Source organism: Piliocolobus tephrosceles, chromosome 1 (genome assembly GCF_002776525.5).
Source record: "Piliocolobus tephrosceles isolate RC106 chromosome 1, ASM277652v3, whole genome shotgun sequence".
Lineage (NCBI taxonomy): Eukaryota > Metazoa > Chordata > Mammalia > Primates > Cercopithecidae > Piliocolobus > Piliocolobus tephrosceles.
Genome location: NC_045434.1, coordinates 41,986,672 through 42,001,791, shown reverse-complemented (window position 1 = coordinate 42,001,791; position 15,120 = coordinate 41,986,672). Strand labels below are relative to the sequence as shown.

Genomic DNA, 15,120 nt, shown 5'->3' with positions numbered 1-15,120 from the left:
GTTGAGGTTCAGTCTCAATTCTTCTCATCGTAATACTCCAGGCAACACTGACAACTAATTAGAAGTGACATCTAAATATCTCAATTAAAATCTATTTGCTTGGGTAAACATATGCACAGAAGAAAGAAAAAATCTATTTTCGACCCCAGGATTAGATTTGATCACTGAAAAGTAGTTCTTGAGGGTTTTTTGTATTGGGGCTTTTTTTTTTTTTTTTTTGAAGACGAGGGCTCACCATTTTGTCCTTGAACTCCTGGGCTCAAACAATCCTCCTGCCTCAGCATCCCAAATAGTTGGGATTACAGTCATGTGCTACTGCACTGGCCTCAGAGTTTGTTGAGGATCCCAAATGTTATTCCTGGTACTTAAATGTTACATTCCCAATGGCAACATTCTTTAGATGACTCCAGAGTTCCATCTCTCTTTGAATACACATTAGAATTCTAACCTCCTGAGTTTTGACATGTACCAAGAAATATCTTCAGGTGTAGAGATAAGGGATGGTTTATCTACTCCCTCTTTTCCTTTCATTCTTTGAAGTGAGTAGACCTGCTGTTTCCCAAACTTTCTACTAAGTTGGCCCTTAGGATTTTAGTTTGATTTGAGTTTAAGGTGGACATTATATCTGTTCATATTTTATCTGACTTATCCATCCTTCAGGACTCTGAAAAATAGTCACTGCATAGTTATTATTAAATATCAACAGACTTGAGAGCTTATATTTGCCCCAGAGAAGGCAGATATTGAATGAATGAGCATAATTTCATGATGAATAAGCATTATGGAAAAGTAACTCCAAATCTTATATTTTTTAAGGATTTCAGAACCTAAGGAAGAATCTTAGAGTTTGTAACAGAATCAAATGTATCTGGTTCAGTATTTTACCAAAAGTGCTCTTTAGAACAGAAGACCATAAGTTCCCTATATAAAAGGGATCCTGGAATCAAGTTTGGAGACCCTGAATCTAATGTTCTACTCAAATATTCAGTTTACATTATCACCTTAAATGTCGTTTTAAAAAATAGTGCAGTAAATAGATAGGCCTATTCAGTTGTGCCTAAGCCAAACTTCTGGGGAGCACTGAAACTTTGTTTTCTGTTATCTGTTAACAGATGGAATGACTCTTCTAAAGAACATGCTGTAGGAAGTCTGAATACGTCCAACCTCTTGCCTCAACCAAAAACAAAACTTACACTGTGAAAGACAACGACCACCCTTTATAAAACATCCTCAGGTCTGAAAAGGCTACCAACTCCCTTCATAACCTCTGTTTAATCCCCACAGGGTCAAGTTCTTCCTTTGTCTAATCGAACTCTCTCTTGCAACAATTCATTCCCTGCATGTTATCTTTTCCCTCTTACCCTCTCCCTTGTGGATATGGAGAAGTCAACAGTCTTCTCTTTAAGAAAACCATCCACAAAGGCTTAAAAAAAAAAAAGCAAATATGAGAATATTCCTCCCTAGATTAATTAGTTTCTCATTGCCTTTAAGACAATCCAAATGCTGGGACTGCCCTTTCTATTTCATAGAATGGGTTGTTGCCTGATTCTAAAAAGTGAAAATAATAATAATAATAAGACAATTCAAATTCTAAGGAATAACAGTTGCAAGCAAGGCAGCCTTTTCCCTGTTCACCTTCGTTTTTGTTTTGTTTTGTTTTAAGAGACAGGGTCTTGCTATATCACCCAGGCTGATCTGGAACTTCTAGGCTCAAGCAGTTTTCCTGTCTCAGCCTCCTGAGTAGCTGAGATTACAGGTATGCACTACTGTGCCAGCTTCCCCTCCCTTTCTTTGGTGTCCAACCTGCTTTCTTCTTACCCTCTCTCCATCATATTCTATTTAGGAGTCCTCAAATATACTGCTTTATTTTGCACATGTTTTCTAAAATGCCTTCCCCTATCCACCAGGTAAACTCATACCTATCTTTAAGTCTCATGTCAAACCCCACCTTCTCTGGAATCTTCCCTGATCACTGGCTCAGCTGCCCTTCTTCCAGGCTCCAATAGCATTTGGAATCTATCTTCCCTCAGCATATCACATATGTATCTAATACATATTAGATATATTTCAATATCTAACTTTGACTCCATAGGACAAAACCTTACCACAGTACCTGGTGTATGATAAGCATGTAATCAACATTTGCTTAAGGAATTAAACAAGCAGACTTGAGACTTTGGGATCAACTTTTCCTTTTTTAGCAAAGGAACCATGAGGACTTTCCTTATTTATCCTATTTTCTACCTGGTAATATTTTACTAGGAACCTCTCTGATTTCTCCACATTCCTATGAGAAGGAACCCAAAACGTGACCCTGTGCGTATTTTATGGTATCTGGAGCCTCAAGGTTTTTCCCTCTGACTGAATCTACAATGAATTTCATTTCAAAACTCATTATCAAATTTTGGTATTTCTTCCCACAAACATTTTATTTTAAAAATAAAAGCAGGAAATTGAAGTCAGAACTTTGGACAAAGGAAGGTTCTGTTGCCCAAGTCAGATCTGCAGCAGTTGCTGTCGCCACCCAGAGTGGCCAGGGTCCTCTACTAGGCCACAGCCCTTGCCAGCCTTGCGTGGCATGAGATTGGAGAAGACCTTCAAGCAGTGCCACTCCTTTAAACAAAGAGTAGATGTCCCACTTACCTGACAGCAGCGTCTTACCAAAATCCCAGTGGCAAAAGAATGACACAGAGGTGAGAAGCAGCTTCCTGGCCTGGAAAACCAAGTAATTTTGTACGTGATCAGGTCAACATGAGTAAACTCGTCAAGATAATTAGAACGCCCTTACAGCTGGATGGTAATCAAGCCCTCTTCCTAGTGGTGAGCTGAGACAGCTTGGTGAGTATTTCCATGCTGATTTCTGAAGTGTATGAAGGTGAGAGGGATGAAGACGGATTCCTATATGTGACAGTATACACCTCTAGAGAGACATTTGGAGTGAAGCTATCAGTATAAGACTAGAAACACACACACACAAAATGCATCTATTCTAGAATGTTTAAATCCTTCCCAGAGTTGGGGGCGGGGGAAGGATAAAAAAGGAGATGTTACCAATTGAGACTGATCAGTTCATCTAATCACAGATCATCAAAACAGCAGTGTTGCCAACTAGGAGTTTAGAAAGTTGTGTTTGTATTTAAAGCAGAAAAACTGAGCTCTTAATGAGCACAATCAATTTTAGAAAACTATATTATTTATCCTAGGCTATCTTGTTTCCAAATTTTAAAAGTTCAAAAATAAAATATTTTGCATTCTAAGTTGCCAGTGAAATAATTCTTCAAGTTCTTTTAATGCTCCTTTTTTTCCACCCCCAAATAGGCACTTGTAATTTGAGCAGTAACTTAAAGGCATTCAGAGAGACATCGAGTCTTCTCTTTAGGTTCATAGAACCTGCCACGTTTTATCAGAAGGGTTCTTACCTAACTAGAGAAATCTGCTTGAGAAGATCTCTAAGCATAAATTGTCCAGCAACCCGCTCCAAAATACATATGCCATAAGCACAAAGCAGGGAAAATGGGGGCATATAAGAAAACGAGACTGTGAACTGCTGTTAAAGATTCCTAATTCTTAATAGAAATATACCAAAAGGCAATGCTCTTGCAGTGTTAGAAATTTCTTATTTGATTTGCTCTTTAGACAGTTACACAGAAGAACACCACTACTCTATATGAACTTTGAGTAATTTATAAATTTGGTCTAGTTTCTTTAAAAGCCCTAGAGAAAAAGAGGGGCATTTCTTGTTTTGTATTTTCTCTAATCTAAGAGCTCAAACTACTGCCTGCTTTGGTAAATGAAGAAGCAGTTGTATCCATTTCATTCTTTATGACAGTATTAGAAACTACAGAAAATGAAAACTAAAATCATTAAAATGTAGACACATTCCTTTCTACCTCTTAGCACAAAGTTATAGATGACCCACATTTTGTGTTAAGTATGTGACTAAAATATATTATTAAAAAGCAGTTCAGTTATTACTTTTAGGTCAAACAACTATCAAAATTATCCATTCTGATAAAAGACTACAAATTGGGTTTAATGTACACTGCTTGGGTGATGGGTGCACCAAAATCTCACAAATCACCACTAAAAACTTACTCATGTAACCAAACATCACCTGTTCCCCCCAAAACCTATGGAAATAAAAAAGTAAAAAAATTTCCCCCACTCTGAGTGCAGGTCAGTTGTGAGGAAAACATAGCAAAAGGAAATATGCTCTTTACAAATATTAATGTCAAGAGTTAAACATCTTCCAAGCTCACACTAGAATAAGTGACCAGTGCTTCCCACTGCCTACATGGGGTTCACTATTCACTATTTTCTTGGGAGTATCACAGAAAGATCACAGTGATACCACTTTAGGTTGTACATGTAGCAGGTCATAATTTACTCTATGTACTGAATGTGTACGGAATACCTGTATCTGTTAGTGAAAATTATTTTCCGTAATGGAACGGGGAAAAGCAATATAACTGTACATGAGCCCTCAAGTGATCATTAAAGGGATTCCCATCACCTACTCTCCCCACTGCAGCTGTCTGTCCATGTCTCACTTTCGATATGGACTATACTTTTACATTATGTATTTTGTTGTTTTGTTGTTGTTGTTGTTTTGTGACGGCGTTTCACTCTTGTTGCCCAGACTGGAGTGCAATGGCACAATCTCAGCTCACCGCAACCTCTGCCTCCTGGGTTCAAGCAATTCTCCTGCCTCAGCCTCCCGAGTACCTGGGATTACATGCACGCACCACCACGCCTGGCTAATTTTGTATTTTTAGTAGAGACAGGGTTTCTCCGTGTTGGTCAGGCTGGTCTCAAACTCCCTACCTCAGGTGACCTGCCTGCATCGGCCTCCCAAAGTGCTGGGATTTCAGGTGTGAGCCACCGCGCCCAGCCAACATTATGTAGATTCTTAATCAGCCTGTCTGGTTTAGATTGTATATGTCATCACATCTGACATGCTTGTAACTACTATGTGATCAATAAGACTCCTATAAGAAATACTGCTTAAAAAAAAAAAAAAAATACTACGTTGAGAAGTGACCTCTATCCCACATCAGTGGGCAGTCATTTATAGGATCTTTCAAACAAGTATTTTTTAATGAAATAGAGTCACTAAAGGCACAACCGTCAAAAAAATAATGTCAGAACTTTGGTGGATGTATAAAGTCACAGTATTAGTGATAATTTCAGACATCTTCCAGAAAAGTCTCCCAATAGTAGCATTGCTAAGAATTCTCAAAGACGTAAACCATTTTGACTGGGCTATTACTTTAGAACTCTTTTTATTAGAGAACTATGTTTCAGGCACTAGGAGGAACACATTCTTTTTAATGTTGAAGGACTTTGGGTTCTGTAAAAGAAAATGTTTTTAGCACCTTTACAGTTAGGTATATAACATATATCAGAACATAAAACATTAATAAGGATAGTCACATACTTTATAAAGACTAGTGAAAATGATTACTAAAAATAATGTAGGCTGGGCATGGTGGCTTATGCCTGTAATCCCAGCAGTTTGAGAGGCCAAGGCAGGCGGATTGCTTGAGCTCATGAGTTGGAAACCAGTCTGGGCAACATGGTGAAACCTCATCTCTAAAAAAAATACAAAAATTAGCTGGGCATGGTGGTGTGCACCTGTGATCCCAGCTACTCAGGAGGCTGGGGTGGAAGATGGTTTGAGCCCGGGTGGTAGAGGATGCAGTGAGCCAAGATTATGCCACTGCACCCCAGCCTGGGTAACAGAGCCAGGCCCTGTCTCTAAATAAATAAATAAAGCAAACCTACTTTTTTTTTTTTTTGAGACAGAGTCTCGTTCTGTTGCCCAGGCTGAAGTGCAGTTGTGTGATCTTGGCTCACTCCAACCTCCACCTCCCAGGTTCAAGTGATTCTCCTGCCTTAGCCTCCCGAGTAGCTGGGACTACAGGCATGCATCACCATGCCCAGCTAATTTTTTTGTATTTTTAGTGGAGATGGGATTTCACTATGTTGGTCAGGCTGGTCTCAAACTACTGACCTCAAATGATCCACCCTCCTCAGTCTCCCAAAGTGCTGGTATTATAGATGTGAGCCACCGTACCCAGCCAAACCTGCTATTTTGGATTATTATGGAAAATGAATAAGAAAATTTCTCCAGCCATATATATAGAACAGTAAAATTCAGAATCACAAACAACCATGCATCCAAACATAATGTTGGTGAATTTCTCAAAACAATTAACTATATACATATTTTTTTGTTCCCAGTAACCAGGAGAATCCCAGAATGGGACATTAATAGATTCTTTCAATTATCTGCACTCACTGGAATAAGTCCATCTTGAGAAAATATGCCAAGAACATAGCAGTTCTGATGACAATGCACCACAGGCAACAGTTTAAGTTGAGAAGCGAGATGCATGGCAACAGCCAGGACTATTGAGTTACAAGTAATGAAAAGCCAAGTGACTTCACTTAAAAAAAAAAAAAAAAAAAGAAAGAAAAAGAAAAGGAAGTTATTTGACTTATGTAAGTATAAGTGAGCACTGACTTCATGACTGGATCCAGGACCAATGTCACTGTACCTTGGCCTTGGCCTCTCTTCATCTTACAACCCCTTTCCTCTTCATTGCTTTACTCAAAGGCAGCTTCTCTCCACATGATGGCCCCAGCAACACCAGGCATATATGTCCCAGATTCCTGTCCAGTCAATGTGCAAGGATTCATTCTAATTGCATCAATTTTGGTCACATATCCATTAACGAACATTCACTGTGGCCAAAGGGTTGTGGTCCCAAAAAGAGGAGTGAATGCTAGACAGCCAGAAACAATAAATTTCCACCATGGTAACTGCATAACAAATTTTATATTGCTTTTGAGCTATGTAAATACCTCAGATCCTAGTTCTTAAAAATTAGACATCCTGAATTCATGGAGCCATCTGTCATATCATCATGGTTATCTCAAATTCAAGTGTTCTCTTTGTGACAATTAAAGCATGCTAGCTTTATTTGTGAGAAGGTTCTTATTCAACAGCATGCTGCATGAAGTTTTGTTTTCTTTATATTTTAGCCTAAGTCTCAAAGCTGAAAATAAGAAACAATTATCCCCATATTCTAAAGAGAAGTGTCTGACACATCCACGCTACTTAGCATAAAAAGCCAGATCAGTCTAGTATTTATAAAACTCTTACCTACAGATTCTATATGCCAAAGTCAAAGAGAACAGGAATTCAAGAGTAAAGAATGTGTTGGCCTTTTTTCACCCCTCCTCATAGAGGGGAGAAGGGGGATACGGTTAGGCTTTGTGTCCCCACCCAAATCTCATCTTGAATTATAATTCCCATAATCCCCACGTGTCAAGCGAGAGACCAGGTGGAGGCAACTGAATCATGGGGGCGGTTTCCCCCATGCTGTTCTCGTGACAGTGAGTTCTCACAAGATCTGATGGTTTTGTAAGGGGCTCTTCCTGATTCACTCAGCACTTCTCCTTCCTGCCACCTTGTGAAAAAGGTGACTTGCTTCTTCTTCGCCTTCTGCCATGATTGAAAGTTTCCTGAGGCTTCCTGAGCCACGCTGAACTGTGAGTCAATGAAACCTCTTTCCTTTACAAATTACCCAGTCTCAGGCAGTTCTTTATGGCCATTTGAAAACGGACTAATACAGTGTGTTATCTCCCAACCTCCCTCATAAAGATGGGAGGCACCTGCAGAAGGTGAAACAGACACCTAACTTCCCAGCAGAAGTATAATTTATCAGATGGTGAGATGAGAAAAATAAAGCAGAGTAAGGAAATGATGGTTGTGGGCATAGCCACTTGAGACTGGGTACTTAGGGAAGGCCTTGCTGATAAGGCAACATTTGAGCAGAGGCTTAAAAGTGAGGGAGCAAGCCACGCAGCTAGCTGGAGGGAAAAGCTTTAAGCAGAAAGAAGAGTAAATCCAAAGGTTCTTGGAACATGATTATTATATTCTGGGATTGAAAGAAAGACACTGGAACTGGAAAGAAATGAGCAGCAAGGAAAGTGGCAGGAATTAAGAAGATAGATTAAAATGGAGTTGCCATTTACTACTATGTGGTAAAGAGTAAATTAAAAGTCAGAGAAAGATCACACTCCCCATGCCCACCGTGGGTGCCCGAGCCTTGGGAGGTGGGGGAGGCCGGGAAAACTTTGAATTACATGTGAGATTAAAGTCTTGATTTAGACCTAACTGTATTTGTTTTTCTTTTACTATCTGAAAATGAAAAAAAAATTTGGGATCTTAAGGGTTATCTATAAGGCAAGAATGAGCGTTATCAGTGAATGTTTGAAGATCAGAAAAAAATAAACCCGCTCCCCATTTGTACCCCACAGATTCTACCCTATTCAATAAACTGGTTACTTTCTAATAAATCAAAAACTTCACAACACATCTGTAAACTTCACAGTATTCAGCACAATGCTTCACACAAAACAGACACTCAGTAAATATTTGCTGTAGCCCATTAAGTAGTCTAATATGCCATTTGGGAGAGCAAAAATGATGTGGTATTAGATTAGTGGTCAGATAAGAGGGAGGTGGGGTAGGGCTTAACCTTCTAAATTGCAAAGTTTAAAATCTGAGATTGTAGACTTTGTATATGGTCTTGACTTTTAATAAGAGTCACCTACAAACAACTTATTGCAAACTTGATAGAATGAGTAACCAATCTTTAGCATTGAAACTATGTTTGCATTTTGCTAGCTTCAAATGCACAGTGTGGACTCAAGGAAATACAAACAGCTAGTGTATTATAAAATGAAATAAATTGAACAGAAAGGATAGGATACAAAAAGGATACTTCTAAAAAGTGACAGAGATCACTAAATTGGCTATTTCCATTTCCATTTTTGACTTAAACCAAAGTTTGTTTCCTTTTCACATAGAGGAAGTCTAGAGTTTGGGAGTCCAGAGCATGTATGGCAGCTCAAAGGTCACTGGGAGCTAGATTTGTTCTATGGCACTTCTCGGATCATCCTTGGTGTGTCACCTCATGGTCTAAAATGGTAACTTGAATTCGAGACACTTTTTCTAAGTCTATCAGCTCATTTGGAAGTAACACAGGAAGCACTGTACCCTTTTGTTTGTAAAACAAATATTCTAAAAAGCTTTCAATTCATTCTGATTGGCCTAACCTTTCAATAACTTGAATTTCATTCTTTATACCACTTTAAGTATGGCAAAGAAATGACCATGGTTCTTCGGGATCTTTGAAGATTTTCTTAACCTATATGTAACTGGCTTTTCTAAGGCATGTCTACATTACTGTTCCATTGGGTGAGGGGGCATCATGCTTTAAACTTAGGGAGACCAATAAGAAATTATCTAGAAATTTCTATATACAGTAGTGACAATATGGTCAATTAATGAAGCTAATTTCCCAGTAGACAATCTGGTACTTTAAAAAACATATATAAAATATTTTTCTCTTTCATTTATACTTAACATGCAAATTGGACATCCATAAATTCATTCCAGATAGAGTAAAACTAATAAAATTCATTCCAGATAGAGTAAAACTAATAAAATTCATTCCAGATAGAGTAAAACTAATAAAAGTTTTATGACTCAGTAGATCCTGAATCATTTAAGACACTATAAGTTCTTGAAGAAAGCATTTTAAAATTTGACAGGATCCCCTTAAAAGCAAAGAAAATACTAGTTATTTGCAGAAAAGTAAATTTCCTATTCAATTGAAATAAAGAAAATCACTTCTAGGCTGGGCACAGTGGTGCACGCCTGTAATCCCAGCACTCTGGGAGGCCGAAGCGGGCAGATCACGAGGTCGGGAGATCGAGACCATCCTGGTCAACATGGGGAAACCCCGTCTCTACTAAAAACACAAAAATTAGCGGGGTGTGGTGGCAGGTGCCTGTAGTCCCAGCTACTAGGGAGACTGAGGCAGGAGGATTGCTAGAACCTGGGAGGCAGAGGTTGCAGTGAGCTGAGGTCACACCACTGCACTCTAGCATGGTGACAAAGCAAGACTCTGTCTCAAAAAAACAAACAAAAAAAAAAATTAGAAAGAAAATCACTTCTAAAAGTTCAATGTGTCTATTTTTTTAGAAGATAAAAATTACGTGCAAAAACACTGGGATAAAAACTAAGGTTAGATGCAAAATGAACCATGGTCTTTATCCCCATAGAGCACAAAACAAAATACATTTCCCTTTTCATTCCCACAATAGTTTCCTATTAACAGAGAGAGCTACAAGAGGCACAGACGATTAAGACATGAATTCAGTCAACACTTCTGAGATCTGAGGCACAGCCCACTTAGAAGTCTGGACTGCTGCCATGTACTCAAAGATTGTAATCTTGGCTCACTGTAACCTCTGCTTCCTGGGTTCAAGTGATTCTCCTGCCTCAGCCCCTCAAGTAGCTGGGACTACAAGCATGTGCCACCACGCCCAGCTAATTTTTGTATTTTTAGTAGAGACGAGGTTTTACCGTGTTAGCCAGGATAGTCTCGATCTCCTGACCTCGTGATCCACTCACCTTGGCCTCCCAAAGTGCTAGGATTACAGGCGTGAGCCACGGCGCCTAGCCTCACTTAATTCTTAAATTTGTAAGTAAAAAAGTACCCTGCATTGGATTAAGTATCAAATAACTGTTACTAATGATGTGTCAGGGTTCACAGATTTGGAAGAAAAGCTATATATGCTGGAGTAATTGGAAGAAGCCTTAAAATAAATAAGTAAACAAATATTTACTCATAACACTATATGCCAAGTTGGTGCAAAAGTAATTGCAGTTTTGGCCATTAGAAGTAAACATTTGCACCAACTTTAATTCTGTGAGATAAGTTTTATTGCTCCCATTTTAAAGTATAGAAAACAATCACCAAGAAGACTAGAGATCTGACTTAGGTAGTTGAGTAACAGAGCCAAGATTTGAGAATAGGCTTCAAGCCTAGCATTCTTTCCATTACACTAGCCCACTTCTTGGAAGTGAAAAGGTACTAACTGGGTCTAAAAGGATAGGAGCAAGGTATTGAGAACAGAGAAGTGCTATTGTGGGACAAGGGTGACTAAGGCATAGTGACCCAAATGAGGCCTGTTGGTACAATATCTTGCCGCAACAGTTTTCCTTTCACATTTTTCTTTTTAGTAAGATATTGGAGATGTTTGGGAAAGAAAACATTTCACTCAATAATTCTTCCCCCAATGGTATCGATTTTGGAGTAGTACAGTAGGAGGAATTATTTTCAAGGCGCAGGAACTTCTAGCTAACGGTTTTGTGACTTTCTTTCATAGTTAGAAAGCTTAATTCAGGCCGGGTGCCCTGGCTCATGTCTATAATCCAGGCACTTTGAGAGGCCAAGGTGTGTAGAGTGCTTGAGCTCAGGAGTTCAAGGGCAACATGGCAGAACCTTGTCTCTACAAAAAATACAAAAATTAGCAGGGGATGGTGGCACGTGCCTATAGTCCCAGCTACAGGGAAGTCGAGGCTGCAGTGAACTGTGATTGTGCCACTGCACTCTAGCCTAGGTGACTGGAATGAGACCCTATCTCAAAAAAAAAGAAAAAAAAGAAAGAAAAAAGAAATAGAAAAAAAAGAAAAAAGAAAGTCCAGTTCACTCGACTCTTATAAAACATGATTTTCTCCTTGTACTTTACTCTGCTCCTCTTTAGACAATAAGAATACAAGAAAGGAGAACTTGTGTTTACAACCCAACCGCTCTGTGCTTTCTGTTTTTTTTTTCATTGAAGTAGTCTCTTGACTTCATGTTGAGTGATCACTTTACACAGGCAACAGTTGGCTAGCTAGTCCAGTTAAATTATTATTCTTTTTGTTTTTGTTTCCTGTAGCACTATGTCCTGAATAGTCCAGCTGAATTATATTGGGTAACTTTCATTCACCAGGTATCCAGTTTTGAATGTGATCACAACAAAAGATCTCTTTCTCAACTGAACTGTATAGATTGTGCCATATGTTACCACACTTTTGTTTATACATTTAATTTAGTGACTACATTAAAAACTCAGCTTAGTATAAAGGCTGCTTATTCCATGCCTTGCTCATTCTCAGCAATCAAGTTGATTAAAAAATAAGTTTTTTTGATTGAAGCCCAGGCTATACATCAGAGTTCATGGGTGAATATGACATGTCCAAAGGTAGAGCAGGCTTGAAGGTTATACAATGTTAGAGGATACATGTTTGAATGACATAAGAAGTTTTAATTCCTAAGAAACTGTTGAAAGAAAGAGAAACTATTAGGGAACCCTGGTTGTTGGATGAGGAGGCTAGAATTGTTCTCAAAAATTTTAACAGAAATTACTTTAGAAAACTGGCAAAAAGTCATTAGTAAAATAGTTTGCTGGGATAATGTAATAGCTGCCAGGAATAATTCAAGACTAAAGTATTCTGAGGCACATATTTGGAGAATTATAACTTTGGGATTTTTTATTTTTTAGAAAGGGGGTCTCACTATGTTGTCCAGGCTGGTCTTGAATTCCTGGGCTCAAGAGATCCTCCTGCCTCAGCCTCCCTAGTAGCTGGGGTTGCAGGCAGGTGCCACCTTGCCCAAATCCTTGGATTTTTTTTTTTTTTTTTTAAGTACTCACAGTTTGCCTTATTCCGATGAGGTATCTATGGAAGCCTTATCCGGAAAATGGAAGATTTTCTCTGAAAGGGAATACTAATTTAAAAAGCCATTTTTTTCTTTCTTTCTTTTTTTTTTTTTTTTACAGAGGCATCAAGTTCTCAATTTGTTATACATTGTAACACAATTTCCAATGACCTACTTTAGTGAAGTATGGAAGTCTTAAGACTTTTCCCTAGGCTTTTTGTGCCTTTTATGACACTACCATTTCCTTGTTTCGGCTCTTAAGACACCATTAATATAACCCAAAAATATTTTCAAGTGCCAAAAGGAAAGAAGAGAAAGAAATTGAGAACAGCAGCACTGACTGCAAGGGATGAAAGAAATATATGACAGAAGAGTCAGTCACTTAGAGTACAGGAGAAACTAGCAGACTGGAGGAGGCAGGCAAAGCATTGCTTTCTTTGCCAAGTCACAAATTGGCAACAGTTTTTCATTAAGCAAATGACACCCAGAAAATACAGACAGTTGACCAAAAATAATGTAATGTGGCATAGAAGTTTTAAAATGTAAATAAGATTCCAACTGAAATTAAGACTATGACTGGTAAACTGAATTGCTAAGTAGTAGTATTGAATAAAATCAGCTTATCATCATTAGCATGGTTAATAAATAAGAGAGATGAATAATATATGAGGAGAAATGGAGCATGTTCACATGCCTAGAAAAGGCTTTTGTATTTGCAGTGGTTTTCCGGCTTCAGTAGGGGTACAAGATGCTAGGGTGTTTGTTAAAATGTAGGTTTCCAGGTCACTTTCCCAGAGACTAAACTTACCAATTTTAGGACAGGGTTTCTCAATCCTGGCACGACTGACATTTTAGGTGGAATCATTTTTTTGTTGTAGGACAGTGTCCTGTGCCTTGTAGGATGCTCAGCAGCATTCCAGGTCCACTAGATACCTGTAGTCTCCCCTAGTCATGTTTCCAGGGATTGCCAAATATTCCCCAGGGGAAAATTACTCTCTTCCTTTGAAAATCATTAGTCTAGGGTAAAGCCTAAGGACCTGCATTGCTAGTAAGAATACACAGGTGATTCCAACAAATGTGGTCAGTGGACCACACTTAAGAAACAATGAACTAAGGTTTTATGAGTTGAACTGTGTTCCCTCAACATTTGCTTGTTAAAGTCCTAACCCCTAGTACCTCAAAATGTGACCTTATCTGGAAACACAGTAGTTGCAGATTTAGTTAAAATGACATCATACTGGAGTAAGGTGGGTCCCTAATCCAATTAACCCTGGTATCCATATAAAAAGGGGAAATTTGAACAACAGACACTCAGACAGGGAGAACATCATGTGAAAACTGGAGTTATCTTGACAAGTCAAGGAACTACCAGAAGTTAGGAGAGTCGTCTAGAGCCTTCAGAAGAAATAGGGCCCTGACAATACCTTGATCTCAGACTTCTAGCCTTCAGAACTGTACAACGAATTTCTAGAGGATTTTTGTTTTTGTTTTTTAGAGACAAGGTCTTACTCTGTTGCCTGAATGCAGTGGCACGATTACAGCTCACTGCAGTCTTGAATTCCTGGGCTCAAGTGATCCTCTCACCGCCATCAGTAGCTAGGATTATAGGTGTGAGCCATCATGCTTGACAACTTTCTGTTGCTTAAACCACTCAGTCTGTTATGGCAGCCTTAGCAAACTAATACATCAAGGATAAACAAAACACAAATCACTTAAGGATGGAGACAACATCTGAAGCAGGATCAGGGTGAACAAGGAAAAGATGGCAGATTGACACCAATTCCTAATTTATCTTTCTCAGGACCTGACACAAAATAGGTACTCAAGAAATTTATACATTTTATTTTTATTAAGCACTTTCCAAATAAAGCTTACCTAAGTACAGTAGTCACCCCCACCCCCTTATGTCTGGTGGTTATGTTCCAAGACCCTCAGTGGATGCCTGAAACCTCAGATAGTATCAAACTGTAAATGCACTATGTTTTTTCCTATACATAAGTACCTATGATAAAGTTTCACTTATAAATTAAGCACAGTAAGAGATTAACAATAACTTAATAATAAAAATAGAACAGGCTGGGCACTGTGGCTCATGCCTGTAATCCCAGCACTTTGGGAGGCTGAGGTGGGCAGATCACCTGGGGTCAGGAGTTCGAGACCAGACTGGCCAACATGCCAAAACCCTATCTCTACTAAAAATACAAAAATTAGCTGGGTGTGGTGGCAGGCACCTGTAATCCCAGCTACTCGGGAGGCTGAGGCAGGAGAATTGCTTGAACCCTGGAGGCCGAGGTTGCAGTGAACTGAAATTGTGCCATTATACTCCTGGTTGGGAAATAGGAGCAAAACTCTGTCTCAAAAAAATAATAATAATAAAATAAAATAGAACAATTTTAAGAGAATAATAAAAGTTATGTATGGTCTCCCTCTCAAAGCATCTTAGTGTACTGAACTCATCCTTCTCCTTCTTGTGATGTGAGATGATAAAATACCTACATGATGAGATGAAGTGAGGTAAATGACGTAAGTATTGTGACATAAATAAAAAATTCCA

General features: G+C 38.7%; 1 long non-coding RNA gene across 1 annotated transcript; it reads left to right on the top strand.

Moving 5' to 3' along the window:
* The first annotated feature begins 460 nt into the window (after positions 1–460).
* LOC111536928 lies at positions 461–12,515 on the top strand. The gene is made up of 4 exons (XR_002729860.2): positions 461–539; positions 1,113–1,234; positions 2,558–2,838; positions 11,806–12,515. It is a non-coding gene; the product is annotated as an uncharacterized LOC111536928 (long non-coding RNA).
* The last annotated feature ends 2,605 nt before the right edge of the window (positions 12,516–15,120 follow it).